Source organism: Triturus cristatus, chromosome 5_2 (genome assembly GCF_964204655.1).
Source record: "Triturus cristatus chromosome 5_2, aTriCri1.1, whole genome shotgun sequence".
Lineage (NCBI taxonomy): Eukaryota > Metazoa > Chordata > Amphibia > Caudata > Salamandridae > Triturus > Triturus cristatus.
In genome coordinates this window covers 843251806-843272633 of record NC_140588.1, presented here as the reverse complement: position 1 = coordinate 843272633, position 20828 = coordinate 843251806, and positions in this window count along the sequence as shown.

The window sequence follows — 20828 nt, the reverse complement described above, 5'->3', positions numbered from 1 at the left end:
GTTAACTTCTATATTATCTAGATACCGAACCTAATCACATACCATCATTAGTTGTATCTTTAAGGTTTGTTTACATTCCAGATGAATTTGGGGAGCAAATATGCAGGGTTTTGGCTTACAAATTGGCAGAAGATAGATCCAACACTCAAATAAGAAACCTAAAGGGCGCAAATGGCATTCTGTACTCTCACTCCCAGGAGATCTTGGAACAATTTTCTATGTTTTATAAGGAGGTATACACCCCAATGATAGATCCGGAAGAGGAGTATATGCGGAGGTACCTTCGGGAAAGAACTTTTCCAACAGTGAGTGAGGAGACATCTGCTTTATTGGAAAGGGAAATCACGAGGGAAGAAATAGATCTAGCAATATCTTCCTTACCATCTGGAAAGGCAACTGGAGAAGATTCTATACCTATTGAATTTTATAAACTCTTTAAAGATATCTTAGCTCCCTTATTTAGATTAGTCATGCATAGTATTGGTGTTACGGGAAAGATACCAGAATCTTGGAATATTACACAGATGGTCTTTTTTATTAAAAATAGGTAAGCCATATGATGAGTGTCACTCTTATCAGCCAATTGTGCTCATTAATGTAGATGCTAAAATCTTCGTGAAGAGTTTAGCAATCGTCTGTCACCGGTCATGCCTGGGTCAGTATCCTCTCACCAACATAGTTTTATGCAATGTAGGGACACTACAGTGCATGTTAAGTGGGGGCTTTCGCTATGGCTGGAAGGATGGCAATCTCTTTAGGTATGATTCTTTTAGATGCTGAGAAGGCCTTCAATAGAGTCGGATGGGATTTTCTATGGGTTGTACTTGATACGTTTGGGGTGAAAGGGGAGTTTAAACGATGGATACAAGTTGTGTATCATAAGACCCAAGCCAAAGTATCATATTTGGGCTTGCAGTCAACAATTTTCCTGATTCTCGGGGGACCGAGGCGGGGGTGTCCCCTTTCCCCTTTATTGTTTGCTTTCTATATTGAACCGTTTATTTATGCTCTGTAATCTAAACCTCGAATTCCGCCATTAGTGTCAAATGATGCATTGCTTAAGGCCATTGCTTACGCAGATGAAAATTGCGTTTTTTACAATTGAACCAGCAAAAGCATTTAAGTTTGGCTATGTCTCAGGGTATAAATTAAACGTTAAAAAAACACAAATACTAATACATTTTAAACCGGGGCAACCAATTCCAGGTGTTTGCTCTGTGGCCACTTATCTGGGGTTAGACTATCTGCGCTGATAGATAAGATATTCTCTTCGAATTATACATTTTTATTGAAAGATACAGTTAAAATGCTATGTAAATGGCATAAACTTCCTATAGGCATTATTCCTTTGCGAGTTCCAAACTCATTTTTCAAGATGTTGGAGGGTGCTCTGGGTAGTTTTATCCGTGTTATAAAAGAGCCAGACGGGCTATTGATTTGTTTAAGGTGGACTTGACTTTCCTGACTTCAAGAAATATTTCTGGGCTGCCTTCGCAGGGCGCTTTCGTAGTTGTTTTACTCCTGAGTATAAAATCTTTTCCACCAATTTATTTTTGGAGAGGAAAGCAACATGTATTTATACAGGATTAACGACCCAAATTATTTCAAAAGAATAAAGTTCAAGACCATAAGGGACTGCACATTTATATGGCGTGCTATGTTTACAAGATGTAATTTATCATTATACCACGATAGGCTCCCTCTCTGGGGTAATCCGATGTAAACACTGGGCTATGTATGGGATTATTTGTTTGGGAGATCTTTATGACTATAACGGTTTTGCTTCTTTTAAGAATTTGCAGATGCAGCATAAATTGCCTGATTGTATGTTTTTAAAATACTTACATAGTAGGGACTATTTGCTGAGACATCTCAATCTGACTAAAGTATTTAGTTCTGAAATCTGGGATTGTCTTTATAGCAAGAAGGTGAATATTTGTTATAAGTTATATGTATAAATTTATTCCAAATTCTAGGCAAAATGATTTGGATAGATTGGCAGATCGTTGGAGTAGGATTATTGGGATGGAAGTGACACCTATCGGTATTGAACAAGCATTAAGAACTATAGAGGAATCAGTGCATTCGGTTAACATGTGATTGCAGCAATTTCACACTTTATGCCTGTTGTATTATATGCTGGAAAAAATCTCCAAGTGGTCCACGTCTGCCCTGGGTAGCGATCAGACAAAATGTCCTAGGTGTGATTTATATGCAGCTAATATTATGCATATGTTTGCAACTTGTCCTGAATTAGCAACTTATTGGAAGATGATTGGCCAAGTATTTTCTCAGAGGCTGGGGATAGATACACCAGTGACGGTCATGGAAACTATGATGGCTCTTAAGGTAGGGAGTCATCAACTTACCCGGTTATCCTCATTATTGTTGGTTGCTGCTAGGCTTGCAATTGCTCGGGTATGGATTTCTCCAAAACCACCCTCTATGAATGATTGGTGGCTGTTGGTTAAAGAGTCGTACACGATGGAAAAAGCCAGGGCCCTCGCTCTATGATGAAGTTGAATGCTATATGGGGGTCTTTATTTTAGATTGGGATCATATTGAACATTAGTTTTTTTGTATTTTTTGAGATATTGATAATTGTTATGTTCAGATGTCCTCTGTTGATACACTATTTTCATTTGTTTACTTGTGATTGCCTTAAGTTATCCAATCTTGCTTTGCTGTAATTTACATTTGTGTAGAGAACAATGTGTAAAATTTGTGCACCGCTTGTTGACAATAAAAAAGAATTAAAAAAAAAAGAATTATTATCTCAGGCAAGCAGATTGTTATGTTAATTGTTTGGCTTTTCTGAGATATTTATCACAAGCCCAAGTTACTATTTAAGTTTGATATGTGATACATATATTGGAAAAAGTACTTTTAGAAAGTTGCAGTTTCCATGCCTAAATCCTCTGGAGGCACATGTGCATGAGCTCCAACTGTCACCCAGGAGAGTAAAAGCTCCCTTGATGAAGAGTGAACTTGCTCTCAGGGCTAAGGCAAAGGCCTAACCAGGCAGAAAGGTGGCACCCACTGTACCCTTCTGAGAACACTCTCTGGACCGGTGGGAGAACAGAAAAGGACTGGACCTGCTATCTGTGAACATTAGGAGAGCCCTGAAGACTGGACCTGTTCTTCCTTGCGTACCCAAAACAAAGAATTGAACTCCAATGGTAATAGAGCTGACCTTCTGCTAACCAATGGTAGAATTCTTGTGCTCCTTTTTCAGCATTATAAAATTGACATGCCCCCTAATTTGTATATTTAAGTTAGCTATAAGTCCCTTGCATATGACTCAAAATGTACCCAGTGCCTTTAAGATAAATATCTGTAGGACTCAAGCACCCATTGTTCTATCGACTTCAGTGTCAGTATAAATATGACTGCAGTCCTGCCGTCTGTAGCCTGACTATACAAGTTTAAACTGCAAATTTGACCTGTCAAAATAGCCATTTGACAGGCCTAAACCTTCCTCCTAAATATAATTTAGTTACCCTTGAGGATTCTTACTGCTCATAAGGCAGGGTGCAAGCCAATATGGCGGGCAAGTGTTGCAGATGGGCAAAAGATTCAGGTTGCTCCCACTCTGAGCTTTTCAGCAGCAAGAAATCCAGTTCAGTGGGACCTTGAGACAAGGTATCCAACCTCATGCAGCCGTCTGCTTCTATAGGTTGCAGACTTTCCATACTGTAAGAATGCAAGCTCCCAAAAAATGTGTCAGATGTTACAAATCTTCACTAGGCCACGGTGTGAAAATTATTTGGTGGGTGAGGTACCTTCTCTGGCTGCACACATTTAATTGCTTTCTGAGATTTCCAGCTAAAATCCAACTGCTTCATGAAGACCCCTTTGGCCACAGCAAGCTACTTTACTCTGCTGAGGACTCTCAACTTTGGGCCTCATTGCGATTTCGGTCGGAAAGGTTGTAAAACCCAAGTCAGTCGGAAATTATACCGACAAGGAGTCGGTCTGATTGCTTTCCGACTGACATCGTAAAGAGGCAGTAAGTTCAAAGGTAAAACTTTACAACTGAGTTGAGCCTGGTTTCTATATCTGACGTGTTTAAAACGAGCTTATGGAATTTTATTTAAATTTATTAAAGTTTACACAATTTTTCTGAATTTGCTTGAATTTTTCATGTGTTGTGTTTCGACTTTATTACTGTGTGGTACTGCCTACTTTCACATTGTGTCTATGGTAAGCCTATCCCCTGTGCCGGGGGTTTGAGCTAAGATTTATTTATTGACTTTAATTGTTCATAATAACCTGTTTTGTGATATTACTTGAGGTGGGTACTCACCCCCTTAAATAATATCCCAATTTCTTACAGTAGTCAGTCAATTGATATATGTCTAAATTATTTTGCTACACTGGATGATTCTCCTCTGAAACTGACTCTTAACTCTCTTCCTTTTTGCATATCTCTCAAAGGTGCTTTTGAAAACCTGATCCTGAAAATGTTCTATGTTGTGGAAGTAATGGAGAACTGTTTAAGTTCAGAAAAGTTGGAAAGCTGTTGAAGCCAACAATGTGGCCTAGGCAATGCTGTGCGTGTTTTGCGTGATAATATTCGGTGCTATGAAATCAGTCTGCTTAATTGCTTAATAGGAATTTGTACATCCCAGCTCTCTGATCAATTAAGAAAGTTGCAACATCCATGATTGCCCTGTTATCATTCACTGCACACAACAGATCTCTGCCAGGAATCACAGTATACTTTAACCTGCAAAACTATGCTCATGACTCAACTCTACCATGCATTAATTACCTTAACCTCTAGACAAGAGGAAAGATGAGCCACTTGCCTTTTGAAGACTTCATAATGTGTGGTAAAAAATAGAAAATACAATTTCGAACTAAATTGGAAAGTTGAAATTACGCACCATGAGAAGCAAGCAGGTATCGTTGGTGGCATAAAACCACAGTTGTTTAAAGATCAGTGATTGAATAGATCTGTATTACTGGTTCTGGTGCAGAAATCAGAATGGTGTTACCTTTGATGAAGTGTTGTAGAAGAATGCTGGCAGTTTATACCGAGAAAAGGGAAAATTCCCAATGCTTCACCCTTTGCCTACACTTCTAATTTCTACTCACAGAAAGAAAAATCATACAGGAGTCACATGGCACGTTGTTCTGTGAGGTGGGACAGAGAAAATGTTCCTCTCCTCCTGATGGTGGTACCACATGCCACATATATAAATGACCTCCAAGCAGGTGGTCATTTTAAATGCATTGCAATGCAATGCATGCTGGGTCATGCTGAAAAAGCCCTACACCAATCATTTTTTCTATTTGTTCGTTTTAAAAATAAAACAGGGGATTTTCTTTTTGAAAATAAAAACAAGTAGTTCTCCTCTCACCATGGGAAATATCTCCAATGGGAAGAGAGTATTATAACCATTTTACTGTTCCACGCCACCATGGTTTGCTTTGTGGTGATGGACAGTAAAACAATGATTATATGTTGCTGGTGGCGATATCACCTATTCTCCTGTGGCCCTTACTCCACCGGGCTATCCCTAGAGGTTTGGCATGGGTGTAGTAGTCACTGCTGTATCGAATCCTATGGTCTGCCTTTATCTAAATTGGTTGGGTGGACCATTACGTTGGCAATATGTATAATCCGATGCAACTGAGTACCAGGAGCAATGCTCTGTTGCTGGATACAAAATGGCTGCCGAAGCCACGTGTAAAAACCGACTACATGACAATAGTCACTTTCAAGTCTCCCTAAAAAACGTCCTCTCCAAGATTCCAAGTAGCATAGAATTACTTCCTCAGAATTCCAACCTGAATCCATTAATCCTATATGTGTGCTTGTACTGGGAGCTATAGCCTTCTAAGATGTGATATCCTACTTTCTATATCCATGAAACATCAATAATTACTGGTAGTTGACATTTCCTCTAATTTATTGGCTATTCATTTTTCTAAATTCAAGAACCATCACTAGACATTTTCTACGTGCACTTCCAATACGTGCTTGCAAACTGCTTGATTTCTTTACCACGTATTCAGCCCTTTGTTATTTTAATGGTACACGAACTCATGGTTTATGAAAGTCTGTGCCAACAATCTAACCTTCGACAGCTCAGCTTTATGAGCATAATACTTTCAGTATAAACCATCGTCATCATCCTCAATAGAATTCACCCATCCCCAAGAGGTACTTGCATTTTTGTGTTTTCCACTCTCAGGTATTGTGTTAGCATTTCTAATGAAAATCATGGATGCCTTTATAGACCCCATTGACAATGCTAAATAAAGGCACTCAAAATCAGAAAAGTCATTGTTCTACGTCTTAACAGTCAACAGCAAAAATGCATAGAAGTATGTAATAATTAAGCCTGGGCAAAGCACTATGCTACGCTCGCGTAGTTTGTGAAGTTTGCGCTACTTCGCACTACGCGAATTGCACGTAGCACAGTGCAAACACACGTAGCCTTGCGTAGTGCAGCGGACATTTTTTGCTTGCTCGCGGTCCTCAACGTCAAGTTGGCGCCCGCCATCAAGTAAAATGACATCCCGGCGAAAATGTTTCCTCGTTCGCGATCAGCAACATCAAGTTGGCGATCACGAGCGTGGAAAATAAACCTCCCGGCGTGATTCTCAACGCGGGGAGGTCAGGTTTCTCATTGTGAGTGGTCGCGTATGCTCGCGACCACTCGCGATGAGAAACTACCCGTCCACGTTGAGAAAGCTGCCGCGCGAGTAAAAATCTACTCGAGCGGCAGAAAACTACAGCTCGCACTGTGCAAGATGCCGTTTTCAATGATTGCACAGTGCCGGATGCTTGTCCGCACTGTGCAATCATTGAAAACGGCATCTTGCACACTGTGAACAGGGTACTATGCAGTTCGCGAAGTGCTACGCGTAGCTCGCGTAGTGCGAAGTGCACTTTGCGTAGCTGCGCGTAGCGCTACTTCGCGAACTACGCCCAGGGTTAGTAATAATAGAGTCTTCTTTAGGAAGATTATACAATAGCCGTTTACTAAACAGATACACAGGAGGTGCGAAAGCCCTGATTCCAGTGAACAGATTATTAGCATTCAGTACTATTAACTACCTAGTTCTTCCGTAAAGAGTGTCAGTTAAATGTTTTTATGGAACACCACTAAGGCAATCAATCCCATTCGATGCTCAATGGAAGAAAAGATTATGCTTACCACCACTGCCACCATTAAACGGTGCAGTACGATTACGTATTTTTACATGCGTCAATTGCTCTTTGTCGAATTCCAAGCCTAATTATTTGCTTGGAAAATATTACAAATATTGTAAACAAAATAATTTACTTCATGTATTATTTAAACTTTATTTTACAATCATCTTATCTAGAATCTACTTATTTTTTTGGAATGTCATACAGCATCAGCAGGTTGTCAATGTATGCCAAGTAAATACAAAATTCTAAATAATTAGTTTTTAACCAAATACTGAGATTTTAAAACATATTGAAACAATTAAATATATGTTTTTGTAACATATAACAAAATAAATAGGACACGCATCACCTGAAATATTAATGTATGTTTCGTACTGTACATATGAGAGCATTGATTGCAAAATGAACAATTAGCCCTACTTTTTTTAACAAAAAATTTATTGCATTTTTGAGTTATACTCATTTGCCAACATCTGGTACATTTTGAAAAATTTAAATATTTGATAGGGTGATGGTTATAGTGTACAGTTTAAAACATAATATTATACAATATATATTATTAATGATATATATATATGTATTTAAATGTATTAGGTAATATATATCTCTTTAAAAAAGTCCACTTAAGGGCATGGTCTGTCATGAAATGCATTTAAATGATTTATCATGCTGTTCCTGGTGGCCCCTTGGAAAAACATAAATCCATGAAAATGTACTTAGGGTGTTCCCCTGCCACACTCTACCTGAGTAATGATGACCCCCCCATGCAATGGAGTTATGTCCCACGGTATGTGACTGGAAAAGCTGCTGTGTTCAAAGAGGTGCTTGAAGTGGGTCCATTTGGAGGATCAATATTGGTGCCAGTGCAGCGATGTTCTGATTCCTGAAGGAAACCCTGGTGGGTGGGGTTGAAGACCACTGATGCAGCTACCCCAAATTAACTATGGGAGGAAGAGGCCAACTTGTGCTGGTGGTATTTACTGGGGCCAGGAGCTCAACATTCAGCATCACAGTGAGGGAAGTGATGGTGTATGGACCGCTTGGAATTTCAGGTGGTTTCAAGCAGCCTGGGTACTCTAAGATTCCCATTGACTGGGACTTTTGATATAGTTGTGCATTCTCACTTCTTCCTGACCAGTTTGCCCCACACGGAGGCTGAGTGTCCTTGTCACGTGGTGCCTTGACTCTAATTGTTCCTTGTGTGGCACTCATGGTGACCTGGCCCATCAATTGATAAAGACTGCAGAGCAGGAGAATAGGTAGGGTGTACACATTGCTACACACAGATCCCTACTGGCAAGAGGGCAGTATGCTCATCTAAAGTGGGGCACTAACAAATATACTTACACGATGTGCTAAGGCTGCTTATCAATAAATATTTTAGGGAAAATAAAGTCACTGCAGCGGTTCTGACAACTGAATGAGATACATTTGAGGTGGTTATCAGGGTATGTTTTCAGCAACTATATATGGAGAGTACATGAACCTTTCCAGGAATAGAGCAAAGATTGAAGTAACTAATAGACAACTGGAGACACAGACATGGATGGGCACACATCAGGTGTAGGCATTGTTTGCCACCAGATAAAAATATCACACACTGGTGGATAGGTTTCAGGACCTACACAATAAGGTGACAGGGCAAGTCGCCTGCTGATGTGGCTACTGAGGACCAATCATGATCAAATTACCATAAGGATCATGCCAAGACTGGCCAACTCATAAACACCCATTGGGTTATCAGTCAGGCAGTTCTCAATTTTTATAGGACTCTATTTGAGGCCCCTGGTATGACAGATCTGGATATTATTGAGAAATACGCAAGGGCAATTCCACTGGACACACTGAATGGAGGCTAAAATGGTAGCACCCTTTACAGGGCAAACACAAAGAGATGATGGATGGAGCACTGTAACTTTTCAGACCTTCACCCCCAGTCACAGATCTGGGTTTAAGCTGTCATCATTCTTTAGCTCACTCACCACCTCAGTTCAGACCCAGCTATATGCAAATCAGTCTTGACCCTGTGCCTCATGGGAACAGTCCAACCTAAACTGCCAAGACAGGTCTTCCCTGAACCAGAAACAATGCTTCCACTTATTAAGCTGGAATTCCTAATTGGGAGCAGATAGATGTTTCATATTTGGCACCTATGGAATTGTAATAATAAACCCTCTTTAATACGAATGTCTGATTTTTCATTGCAATTTGGAAACTGCCACTTTTAGAAAGTTGGCTTTTTCATGCCCCTAAACCTTTTGTGCCTGTAGCCTGACCTGGGTCACATGACTGATTGTAACTGATAGACTTTGTGAATTCCTCGCAGACAGTTACGCATTAGAGAGATTAGGTGTGCCTTAATGGCCCATCTGATACCAGGATGAGGTGGGGCAAACCTAAGCACAGCCCTACTTACACCTGAAAAGCCTCAACTCTTCCTTCACACAAAGGGCCTATCGACCCTGTAATATTACTTCAGCCAGCTTTGAGCCAGGGTAAGGAAGAGAGGAAACTCCATGCACTTCAAAGAACCTTTCCAGAAGCTTCCTTCACCTCTCAGAAAAAGGGCACCAGGGTATTCAAATAGGGCCTTCAGACCTAATGTTCAGTTCACTACTGGACCTGTGAAAGGATGCTCAGAGAACAGCCTGCTGTTGTGACTTTCTGTGCACACTGCCAGACTGCTGCTTTGCCTGGAAGGACTGCCCTTCTGCCTGGAGCCTACCTTCAACAGCCAGTGGCCAGCCCTGCCGCTGAGCCCTATATCTTCACCTATTCCCAGGATTACTATAATTGACTCCAGGGGGTTGTTTGCTGGCTTCCTGTTCGTAAAAGGCTCCCAACTTCTTGAACTAGAACTTGGACTCAGCCTGAATTAGCCTTGAATCACCAAGATGTATCATACAAGTCTTGAACCTTGATTATTGTGTCCAAGGTGCCCAGATGGCCAATATCCAAAACAGAGAAATTTGGATCTGAGAACTGAAAGAGACGGGGGCGAAGTTGCTCACCTATTCACTCAAGGAGCTCTGCCAGTCATATTGACTTGCAGCTTCTCCCACTGTGTTCTTCTCCATAACAGCAAATCCATTTCAGCAGACCTTTACCAAAGAGGTGTCCAACTTCATGGAGCTGTCTTCAACTACGGCCCTAGACTTTGTCCTGTTAGAGTTTTTCAACTTCGATTTTAGCGACTAAGTATAAAAGTAGAAATCCTCACCCTGACCTCGACCCAAGGCCATCCGACCACGACCCTCCCTCCTCTGATACCACCTGCAGACTTGCCTTACTGAACCTTACCTTCAAAAACATTTTTTTAAAGAATTTTTCTAAGATTTGACTGGGCCAGTCCACTTTTTGTATCCGAACCATGCACCATCACAGTCGGCCTTAACTTTTGACTTTGACTCGGTCTCACATGAGTAGATGTCTGCAGCTGGCGCTTTGATCTTTTAGTCACTAGATTTCAACTAAGACATTACCAATTCATAACACAAATTCTACTTATTTGATTTTTGTCATTTAGTTGTCAAATACTTTATTAAAATTTACACTGTTTTTCTAAATTTATTTGGTATTTTTCTTATGTTGTGTTTGCACTTTCTTGCTATGTGTGTGTTGCATGAATACTTTGCACATTGCCTCTAGGTTAAGGCTGACTGTTTTATCTATGGAGCTAACCAATGTTAAGCACAGGTTAATTTAGTGACTTTTTGTGGTTCATCTTGCAAAATATTGCGGCTGTTGTTTGACCAGTGCTCATACCCCAGTCAACCAGCAACCCAATTTCTCAGCATGTGAGTAGTAGGAGCTTGCCCACATTATGGGACTTGGGCCTGTGGATGGTCTGGCCTCTTTGTGGAGACAGGGCGTAGTAAGAGATTGCCCACAAAAAGCAACTTGAATAGGGTGAAGGTCTGACCTCTGTACAGACAGTAGGTTATGTAGTAAGGGCTTGCTTATGTATTATGGCTTTAGTGGGTTGAAGGTCTGGCCTCTCCTTGAAGACATCTGTACAAGGATTAGGCTGTGCATAAAATGGTCTTGCCCACCTGCTTTCTCTGTTACTCTTACCCAGTTAAAAGTTACTAATTCATTTAAATGCTGGCTAATGACATTGCCGGTGGGGGGAGGATCCCTGATTCTTGGAGATGGGCCAAAGTAATATCAGTCTTTAAGAAAGGGAATAGGTCAATGCCCTCCAACTACCGACCAATCAGCCTGATCCATTGTGCCCAAAAAATTATTCTGCCGCTTCTCCTCGCTAAAATATAGGACTGGATAGATGTGAATATTATTCTCTCTCCACTTCAAGCAGGCTTTCGGAGGAGGACTGGCACAATCGATCAGATGTTTCATCTTGTCACTCTATATTGTAAAGTTGTTGTGTCGGGCAAAGGTGGTTTATATCTTGCCTTTATTGACCTAAAATCAGTCTCGACCTCATCCCCAGGGACTCTCTTTGGCGGGTACTCAGGGACATGGGAATGCCGTTAGCAATTATAGAAATCTTAATTCGGTTGCATGAGGGAAACTTTGCCCTTGTAAGATGGGGGAACCAGGGCCAGACAACCGAGCCTTTTATGATCCAGCGGGGGTTTGACAGGGGTGTGTTTTAGCCCCCACAATTTTTTCTATGTATGCCAATCAGGTACTCCATCCCCACTGACGCTCTAATTTTGTCGAATAACAAGATTCCAACCTTGTTAGTCGCCGATGACACCTTACTGATATCCAAAACTCCCATGGGCCTCCAGAGATTGTTAAATCAATTTTAGGCCTTTTGTGATGAAAGGGTCTTGGTTATCAATACTACCAAAACCAAGCTAATGATGCTGAACTCTCACAAAACTTTTAAGGGTACTTTATTGCTAGACAATGTTCAGCTTGAGAGGGTCAGCTCATTTGATTATTTGGGTGTTTAGTTATCTGAGGGTATTGCTTGGAAGAATCGTATATGAAGGGTATTGTTGAGATTTTCACAGCTCACAAGGGCACTGAGGCGGTAGCAATGTCAATCTTTCACCAAAGCAGTGGCACCTGTTCTTAAGTAGTACAGCTGTAAGGCTGTGAGCAGTGCCCTCAATGAGGCCGAGTTGTGGGGCACCGTACCTGCTGGCGACCTTGCAGTCTTGAAAAATATGTTCCTCAGGAACTTAATATCCCTTCCTTAAAGTTCCCCTCTACTTCCCCTCAAGTTAGACTTGGGTACCAAGTCTATTAATGACCTCGCGAAGCTCCGTCCCTTGCTGTGTTGGCATAGATTGACTACAACGCCTGAATTGGCACACTACGCCGCAGCTTTGAGTGAGGTAATAAATCTAGATACCTCAAGGAAAATCGGCTGGAGAAAACAGGTGGCAGGCCTATTTCACAGCATTGGGTTAACGGGGCAGGCTAATGGCCAAACACCATCATTTACTAAGGTTAGGTATTGGGCTTGGGTGGAAGAGAATATTGTCTTGAATAGGCATCATGGTAGGCTGACAGATGTTTTTATTGATTCGAAAAATATCTGTTGCTTGGAGAGCTATTTGGACATAATCAAAGTGCCAGCAGATAGAAAACTATAAACACAGTTTAGGCATGGCACTTTGCGTAATAATTATTTCACCAATTCTTGGAAGAGTAATATAACTAAAACCATGGGGTGTTCCTCTTGTCCAAGCCCACAGGAAACCGTAGGCCATGTTCTTTTTGCCTGCCCGGCTTATGTCAACCCAAGGAGAAAAACACCTATGTGCAGGCAATTAAGGACCGGAAGCTCCTGAGAAGCCCAACAAATCTTAAAATCGGATGCTAGACCCATCTTTGTGTGTGAAACAGCCAAATTCCTGGGCGAGTGTTGGGCAATAAGGAGAAGAGCTCAGCTAGCAATGCTGTCATAAACCAGTATGGAAAGAGGATCTGGCTCCGAACAGCAAAGTGCGTTTTAATTATGTTCGAGATGATAATTGTTATTAACTCACTTTTATTGTATTTATATGTTTATAAAAAAAAGAAGAAATAAGAGCTAATCAATTTTGTGCTTGAGAGCATAATCTGAAAGATATTTTTAGGCATTGAATTAACTATGTTTATATAGTATTGGCTCTCTTAGTCAATGTATCCCCCATCTTTTATCTGAATGCTTTTTCTTTTTATTATGTGTTATTATTTTTTTGCGAGGTTGCTTCTTTTATGGTTCTTTGTAACCGAAATATAGAAATTTGAACTGAAACTTGAACTACTCTTACCCAGATAAAAGTTACTAATTCCTACAAATACTTGCATTTTATTACAAAACGGTCACAGATACTCTGAACAGAATACTTCTACACTGAGGGTGAGAAAATAGGATCGCTAACCTTAACATATGTAAGTTTCATATGCATTACCTTGCCAAAAAAATGAAATATATTGCTCTCATTCAAATTATATTTATCTTCAGTAAACAAAAAGCAAGAATATTGCACCATAAGATAAGTATTTCTTCTTGTTGATACTCTGTATTTTTCTCTTCATTTTGTAGGCTTGCCAATTTCTAATTGATTTAAAAGAGAGAAAATTATCAAAATTCAAATACTCCCAGCTGCTATAATATGTTGAATATTTTCAAAATATATGTTTTTATAAGTATTTTTTCTTCTTAAGTTTATGTTGTAACTAGTGATTATTCTCCGTACTGAAAAATATAATGAAAAGTATATATTATGAAGAGGTATTTTAAAAATAGTTTTTGCATTTTCTGACAATTACTGACAGTGCACTTGTCTACGACACAAATGGTGTGCATAGTAGCGAATTGGCCAAATAATGGTGTTTGGGTGTCTATAGAAAGTGGCCTCTTTGTGACATGTTTTGTAAAAGGCGTGTAGTAGAGGTATGGCCAGCTAATAGGGCTTGAGTGTTTAGAAGGCATGGGCTCCATGTGAATACTTCTGTACAAGGCAAATTGTGTGCATATTGGGGTTCCTCATGCAGCATCTACAGTATCTGTTATGATGAAACACAACCAATCCCCAAATTAACCTGTGCCTAAAACTCAAGTAGCTTGGAACAAAGCAGTAAGGCTTAACTTAGAGGCAATTTGGAAAGTATTTATGCAGCAATTCAAACAGTAATAAAGTGAAAACATAACACAGGTAAAATCCTACACAAATTTGGAAGATATAATAAATTTTTTACAATAAAAACCGCAAACATCCAATCAGTAAAACCGGAGATATGCAGTTTTAAAGATGTATGTTAAAACAGTGCCTAGAAGAGCAAAGCTCCAACTGCGGGTATTTTTCACACTGGTCTCGGAAAAAGTCACAAGTTCAAGATGACCGCAATGAAATGCAGGCTGAATACAGGGACCAAGTTAGGCCAAACAAAGTACTTTAAATCTTGGTTTGTGGAGCATTTAGAGATACCGCTTCAAAGATGCGTCAGTTCTGTAGAAGCTGCAGGGACAGAAATGCGAAGTCCTGTATCATAGTCAAGGAGGAGATGAGTCATGCTGCACCAGTTCTGCTCACAGGACCCCAGAATTCAGGGCTGGCAGAGCACCTTCAGGCCCACTTCCAAGGGTGGCCAGGGCTGCAGTGGCACAATTTTGCAGGTAGGACTCAGAGTAGACAGAGTCCAGGTGCTGGGTTCAAGGTGGCCTGAGCCTTTTCTCTCCCTGAGGCTTTGAACAGGAGGCCAGCCAACTAGCCCTTGGCGTACCTCTGGTGGGCCTGGGTTTAAGATTCACGTCGATTGCTCTTCACTAGGGCAGCTGGGCAGTGTAGTAAGGAATCCCTTAATACGTACATACAGTGTTAAGTTAGCATAACCACGTTAGATGTTAGAAAGCCATCTTGCTGCTTTTGCGCACGACACTGCATCTACATGTTATTGTTTAAACAAACTGCTGACTCGCGCTTTGCCTCACATGAGAGCAATCTGTTGTTACCATCCAGAGCTCTGCGCAGCGACCTTGGTCTGTACATGGTGTAACAAACAGTCTGGGTCGTTAGACAATGCATGTTTTCCACTCCAGGTTGATCGACCCACTATTTAGCCATAACACACAGGCAGCTGCAAATACCTGAAAGTTGGTGCGTTTAATATTGCAGACATCATGTTTAATATTCAGACCGAAGACGAGCCTTCCTGCGAGAAGACTTCTGATGCTCCTGTGATGTGATTTCACTAAGCTGATCTTTGAGGTATGGGGTCCCCTGTTCAAGCCTAAGAGACCTTTTATTAGCATAATAATAATATTAGCTTCTTAGTTAAGGGAAGGTGGTAGTATCCACTGTCATTTATAACATGATCACTCCCTTTATATTCTATGGTATTGCAACGATGCTGATGGTTTTGATTATAATCATTTGTCTGCTTGTATTAGCCAAAGTACTGCATCTTAGGACACGTGGTCTATAAAAATAAACTCTTTTTATTTTCACCGTGTCTCTGTTTATTCTTGTTGTGGACTGATGTGAGAATAATATACGAACAGGTATTTCTGATTCCCACCATTCCTGAGAGTACACTGAGTCGCTTGTTCTGGGTTGTCTTTTCATTGGGACTGCCGAGCTAAATCTCGGATAACGAATGGGACACTTATGCTATCCGGATACTGGGTTCTGGGTTCTGAGGTGAGTTTCTGGTACACCACAATTCACTGAGGTCCTGGGGTTCTACGCATAGTTCTGTGTATAAGCAGAATCCCTGCAACATGGCGCACCTAACGTTTGGTCTATGAGTTGAAACGCCTTAGTAGTGCTTATATTAGTCCACAACACCCTCATTCTTGTTTCCGGATAACAAGTCTGACGGATTTAGACCTACCTATTTCTGTTGATATAGGTTGTTTCAAGCTTGATCATTAAAAAGGTTATTGAACCCTTGTGCTACTAATTTCTTTGAGTGTAACTTGTCCTTATGGCGGTTGAAATAGCGGCGCACAGTCGGGCAGCTCTGAAACGTCATTTGACGCAGTATGGGGTTCCGGACACTGGTATGAACGTAATCTTTGTGGTAGGAGCCGATGCGGCTCATCCTTACGAGTTGTTTTACTCTTGGGTGACGCTTCCGGCGGTGAGTGAGGACGATAACTCTTTTCATACTTACACTGCCACTGCCGTGCCAGTGAACTATACACCGTATAGGACACAAGAAATACCAATATCTGCTTGGCAGCATCCTATTTGGTTTAATGGCGCCCTTCCCCATGCGGTTATACCGCCGAGAATGGGCCCTTTGTCAATTGCAGGGGCCACTTGGCCGGTACTAGCCGGATATACGCCTCATCCCCGTTACCTAACGGTGCCGGTGGCTGATTTGCGTGTACTGCACACTGCCCTTATTACAGTACATAGGGCTTTGGTACAGTACGTGTCACGCAATGTGCAGGCGGGGGCACCTGCTGTTGCGGGGCAGCCTACTGACCACCACGCGGTGGTCATTAGTCCTGTTATGGTTAATTCTGTTATGGGCAAGCGCCCCCAAAATAGGGATGATCTCCCTTTTTGGCTTGCTGAAAAATTTGACCAAATAGAAGCGGTTTATCCGAATACATCTCCTGTGGAGAAACACAGGATCCTTACCATTAGTTTGCCTGAAGACTTGGTCCCCGACATTGATAATTGTGTCAACTGGGGCAAGGTCTTTGCAGCGACGTACTCGCAGTGCTTTGGCACTCCGTCTATGTCGGTACTGCCCTCCGTTATTAAACGTGTTCAAGATAACCACGGTGCGGAGTCTGCGATAGAATTAGGCATGCGGCTTCTTGGACAGTTTGACCTGGTGGCTACCATGATAATGTGTAACCTTAAGGGTGATGGTATGCAATTCCAGGTTCGTAATGAACTGAAGAAGGTTGCTGATGAGGATAAGCCGCGGGAGTTCGCAAAAATAATCTCGACAGCATACAGAGATTTGGGTCGTAGCTCTTTAGGAGTTAAACCTGTCGTGAAAACTCCCGAAATTAAGCAGCAGGGTAAGGCAGAAGCCTCTGGTAAGGATGACCGTCCAAACTTTCCGAAACAGGGTTGGCGGTCAAAACAACAGGGAAAGCAGCAGCGAAACAGGGGTCTCGGCCTGCCTCTCCCGTTCAGTCAGGTAGTGAGCGCACTTATGATCTGCGTGATCGTGCTACTATTAAGTCTCCTGATAGATTTCAGGTTTCTGAACAACGTTCTCCTCGTTCTTCACAGGAAACATCGGCTTCAAAGTCCGGTGGCGGAGGCGGTGGCAAAGGTCGGGGTGCTCCACAAGCACGTGACCAACCCCGGCAGACTGAGGGTAAAGGCAAGCAGGACGAATTCGCACGACAAAGACCCCCGTTTCAGAAGAAGAAAGTGGCTGCTCTGACGGCAAGGTATGCCTCAGATAGTGCGGACACAGCTTCGGAACCGGACGTGGGCGCTGACGCTCCTGGACAGCGCAGCGGAAATTACCATAGTCCGTCAAGCTCTGCGTCCATTTCTGGCGGCGACAGCAACTGATACATTGGTTACTGTTGAGACAGCTGACACCAGAGTGGCTCCCCCTGACAGACTTTACGAAATAGTCTTACTAATTGAGGGTGACATACAACGTACAATAAAGGGGATTTTTTGAGATAATCTGACTACCACCTATGATATCCTCCTAGCGGAGGCAGATTGGCCCCCAGCTTTCATTTTAGAAGCTCCTGGAGGGGAGGAGGTAATCCTCCCGTCCTTTGCGCACACAGTGCCTAAGGACCGGGCTAAAGTGTACGCTGAGGAGTGGGCACTGGCGCTTGCGCCGGCAGTGTATTGTACTCAGGTGGGTTGGGACCGGCTGTCCCCCTGCCATGAGATTCCATTGCATTCTATGCCCCAGCCACAGCCCCAATATCCTATGCGTCGTGAAGCTAGACCGCACGTCACTGCAATCCTTGACCAATTGGAATATCAGGGTGTTATTGAAACTTGTGTGTCCCCTATGAATAACCCTTTATTCACTGTGACGAAGCCTGACGGGTCGTACCGTTTAGTTTTGGATTACCAGCACTTAAATTCGCATTGCCGGACCTGCGCGGTACAAAATACTCACAGCTCGGCTCTTGTCGACAGTCTCGTGAGTAAGAGATTTAAAACGACACTTGACATCTCCAATGGCTTTTTTAGCCATAACCTGTCCACACTGAGTAGCCAGTGGACGGCGTTTACTTCTGGCGGCAAACAAAAACAGTTCACAAGATTGGCCATGGGCTATAAAAACAGCCCTGGCGTCTTTGCCGCTCGGGTGGTCTCTCTCTTAGAAAGAATAGACCCCGACGCATACTCCTATGTTGACGATATCTACCTCACGGATGATGAGCTGATGCCACATCTGTCTCGAGTCGACAATATTATTGTGAGTTTTGCGGATTATGGCTACAAATTTAATTTTGCGAAGTCACACATCGCGGAATATACAGTGTTGTTTTTGGGCTACGAGCTCAACAATGAAGGTAAGGGATTGGCTCCTCACTTTCTGGAGAAGTGCGCATGCCTGCGTGCTCCTACAACACTGAAAAAATTACAATCTTTGCTGGGCTTTCTGAATTTCGGCCGTACGTATATTCCTGATTAGGCCCAGCGTATCAAGCCGCTTTACGCCTTGGTACAACCTTCTTTTTCGAAGTCTAGCTGGCAGCTAGAACATTCTGCTATTCTACAGTCTTTACAGGCTGATCTTCTTGCTTCACAGTACTTATTGACGCGTGATAACCGCACTAACCTGGTAATAAGAATAGTACCAGGCGCGGTGGGTTTCACGTACTTGACGTTCAATGAGGGCGATACAGTCCCCATTGCGTATAAATCACACTTGTACACCTCTGCTGAGTTGCGTTTTTCCGCAGTCGAGAAAGTTCTGACGGCAGTACAGATGTTGATCCTTAAAGAACGCGCACTGTCACATGGTAAACAAATACTGGTTGTAACACCGTATCCTGCCCTAGAGGCAGTGACAAAAGCAAGTGTACCAAATTCTAAAGCTTTGCATCCACGGTGGATACAATGGGCCACGACTCTGACATCGCCAGATGTCACTTATATCTTTGACGCCTCTTTGCAGACTCAGGAGTACTTGCAGTATGAATTCGTTCATCCGGCTCCTCTGTCTTTGCGCCCGCTCGAAGACTACCATTGTGTCATATACACTGACGGCTCGGCGCAGCCGGCGATTGGATCGAAGCATGCCTATTCAGCAGCTTGCGCAATTGTCGTGGGTACATTCGTTAATGGTGAATTCCAATCTGATGCCGTGCATACGCAGACATTGGGTGACTGTACCGCGCAACTGGCGGAGCTCCGGGCTCTGGTGCTTGCACTGGAGTTTGCTGATCCCCGAGTCACTACTCTTATAGTAAGTGACTCCTTTTATTGTGACCAGTCCTACAATGACAATTTACACTTCTGGTCTCAAAACGAATATCGCGATACCAAAGGTAGCACAATTAAGCATAAATTGCTTTGGGTTCGAGTGGCGGACTTTAAAGAAAGTCTCACTCTTGTGCATGTAATTCACACTCTTGGTCACCTACGACTTGGTGTCCATGCTGTCGGTAACAGCTTGGCTGACGAGGCAGCAAAAACCGCAGTGGCTACATACTTAGTGGCAGCAGTTACAAGATCTAAAAGTAAGATTGATGATGACATCTTGGCAGCCATTGCTGCTACAGAGAAGGGAAGTGATTACCCGAAGGGTTTTCCTTCTTGTTATTTTTATCACTTAAGTCCTGATAACGTCCCGTTAGTGAGGATGAACGACGTTGGTGACAGAATTATTCCCAACGCGGACTGCAGACCAGCACTGATACTAGCAGCGCATGAGGGGTTGGCATCTGCCCACGCCGGCGTGTCCGCTACTATATCTCTGTTACAACAACGTTATTGGTGGTTCGGTTTATACAAACAAGCGCGTGCTTATGTTCTTGATTGTGACATTTGCCAACAGATTAAACCTTCCACTGTTGCGCGCCCACCACAAACACAGTTGTACATATCTAATAAACCATTTGGTTGTGTTTATCTAGATCACTGCGGTCCTTTTTCTTCTGATACTGCGTACAAGTATATCTTGGTTGCAGTGTAATCGTGCACACGTTTTCTTTGGGTATGGCCACAAAGGAGTGCTGATTCTCGAACTGTCATCAGGGATTTGCGTGTCTTTGTGGGAACTTTTGCGTGTGGTACCTTACATTCTGATCAGGGCCCTGCGTTCGCCTCAAAGGCTTACAGGGAGGCTATGAGAAATTTGGGGGTCCAAGTCAAATTTTCGTCCCCCTACCGACCTGAGGGTAATAGTGTGGTGGAGCGAATGAACCGTGACTTAAAGCAATCTTTGACAGCACGAGTTTTAGGCACAGGCTGGAATTGGCTAGCCCACTTGTATAACGTCCAACGTGCACTTAATAATCTCCCTAGAAGGTCTCTGGGTGGGGGGACCCCATACATGATGCTCTTCGGAATCAGAATGTTTGTCCCAGACCTTGATGGTCTAGACATGGCGGCGTCGAACGCACCCTTTGACGTAGATGATCACTGTGCTGTTTTGCAGACCCTACAAGAAGCCAGAGACAGTCTATCGAAGGAACACTTGCCCTCCACGTCTGATGCTGAGCTTCAGATTCCGGTAGTCGGCTGGCTGGCTACCCCGAGTTGGAGACCTGGTCCGTGAGAAGGTGGAG